Consider the following 2,500-nt stretch of genomic DNA (forward strand, 5'->3'; position numbering starts at 1 on the left):
AGATTAAAGTATTTTATTTATTCACAAATGGAGAGATTAAATTAATCTAATAAACCAGTATGCGCTTGATCTTTGGCACCGTAACAAGGAATCTTTTAAATTAACTTTATATTCTTCATGAAACACAGCTAAAAATGAGCCATGCTCCTAGCTTGATGTGCTGTAGCCCTTACCCTTATTCTTCATATCAAGGAGAGAAAACTATTCTTCATATCTGAACATCCCTGCTTACAATTATTTAATCTCAAGCTTACCACATGGGGCAATTACATCATAATCTGGCAAAATATATTTATTCATCTGGTGATATACCCACCTTTGAGATCAGGTACCTTTGACTGGTCCTTGTCTTCTATAATTAACAAATGTTATGAAGATTGCTTCAACAGCTACCAAACTGAATTAATTGGAGTTTGAAAACCATCCAAAAAAAAACCTACTCTTCTTGTGGTGCCAATTCTCTATCTTAAGAACTACTGATCCTGGTCATCCATGAATACCATAATAACAGAAATATCTAAGACAAAGATATTGTGTTATTAGCAAAAATAACCAATGGGTCAGCTTACATAAAATACAGGGATCTTTTTGCACTTAATATTAGGAATGGGTCTTTTTTTACCTGTTATGGTAATTACACTGAAGGCCCCAATAGTTATTCAATTTGAAAATCTCATTGTAAACATTCTACATGATTGCTGACAATGAGCACACTGAATTCAACAAAGATTAGTGTCTTTCATTAACTAATATACTCATCTGTGCATGCATATTATCAAAATGGAGAAGGAAACAAAACTAGCAAAAGAATTTGGATATTTTATCATCATAACCATTGACCTTCTCTTACAACAGCTGGATATCTTGACAGAACAGGATACGTAGATTATTTAAGGAAATATTCACAAGCCTTATCTGATAATTAATGAGGACATTGGGAATAAACAGCTAATGGAATAAAGAAAGAGTATAATAAAAAAGGAAAAGAGTAGACCTCTGCATTTCATAAAAGATGAATGAACGTGCAATATAGCTAAATGTATTTACTATTGGTAATATCAGTTGTCATACAGGGTGAAATACAAGCATGTTAAGCCAGAATGTACTCACCTTCCTGGCTGACATACTGGCATGAAGAAACATTTATCTAGATCTTGGGAAGGTTTTCCATTGTTTTGCACAAAAATTATAAGAAGTAAGTGCTTGCCATTCATCATTTGCACTTTCTGGTGTGCAAAAGAAGCTTGAAATAATGAAATTCATTTGGTCATGTGACTAATCCTCTTGTGAAATTATGTAACTACAGCATACTGTACCCAATGAAATGCCCATGTGTGCATTGATACCACACTGAGTTACTGTAGGTCAGATGATCATATGGTATCTTGGACTTCACATTTCACCAAAAGGACACAAACTTCATCAGTACAGGGGAACATGATGCAGCCTATGGTATATGTATGTATATATGCATGTGTGTGTGTGTGTGTGTGTGTGTGTGTGTGTGTGTGTGTGTGTGTGTGTGTGTGTGTGTGTGTGTGTGTGTGTGTGTGTGTGTGTGTGTGTGTGTGTGTGTGTGTGTGTGTGTGTGTGTGTGTGTGTGTGTGTGTGTGTGTGTGTGTGTGTGTGTGTGTGTGTGTGTGTGTGTGTGAGTGTATGTATGTGCATGTATTTGAGTGAGTGATCAAGTATGACTATGTATTAGTGAGTGACTGTGTGTGTGGGCAAGATTGTGAATAGAATTTCTTTATATCATTTATAGATGAGCTCTTTTCATAAACTTTCTTTAAGCTTTCTTTCTCTTATTTCCTTACTAGTCATATCCTCCTAAATAATTTCCTGGAAAATAGTAAGATTTTTTTTTTCTGATAGTTATAGTGACTATCATATTCAGGTCTATCTAAAACTTTTGGTGATCAGTAATGGAAAGCCTACAAACTGAGGCCCAACACACTGATGATGTCCTCTGAAGTAGGTGCCGTGGCCTCCCTTCTTTGCACTCCAGTAGAGGCTAGACAACTCCATCAAGGTTTGGCTCATTCCTGAACTGAAGATCAATCATCAGGAACATCTACAAGCTCTGCATTGTTCTAATATATTTATATCATGCAAGTTTATGGGCCTTTGCTAAGACACTAACAGATGCTGAGTATTCTTCAAAACACTTATGAGACATGTAATACATAATGTTTTAATATATATCTCATACAATAGATCGTAACAACCATACAATAATATAAAAAAAAACCATGAAAACATACACCATTCCTCTGAAAATATACCATCATTGGCAAGAGAATCAAAATACAGCCGTGATCATATCCTGAAATATTTAAGATTTAAAAAGAAATGTCTACCGAAATTAATTCATGCAGTATCATTGAAATTCTATATTTTCCAAACTTCGGCCAAGAATGCAACATGGCACACATACTCTCATTCAATAAGGCAAATTCTTTATTTCTTCAGATTTTCAAATAACAATGGACGTATAAATAAG

At 34.7% G+C, this 2,500-nt stretch overlaps 1 protein-coding gene across 1 annotated transcript in view; it reads right to left on the reverse strand.

Moving 5' to 3' along the window:
• LOC125047857 overlaps positions 1-2,500 on the reverse strand; it is an 11,751-nt gene that overhangs the window by 8,730 nt on the left and 521 nt on the right. The gene's annotated exons all lie outside the window — the stretch shown is intronic.

The sequence above is a fragment of the Penaeus chinensis genome, chromosome 42 (genome assembly GCF_019202785.1).
Source record: "Penaeus chinensis breed Huanghai No. 1 chromosome 42, ASM1920278v2, whole genome shotgun sequence".
NCBI classification, from domain to species: Eukaryota; Metazoa; Arthropoda; class Malacostraca; order Decapoda; family Penaeidae; genus Penaeus; species Penaeus chinensis.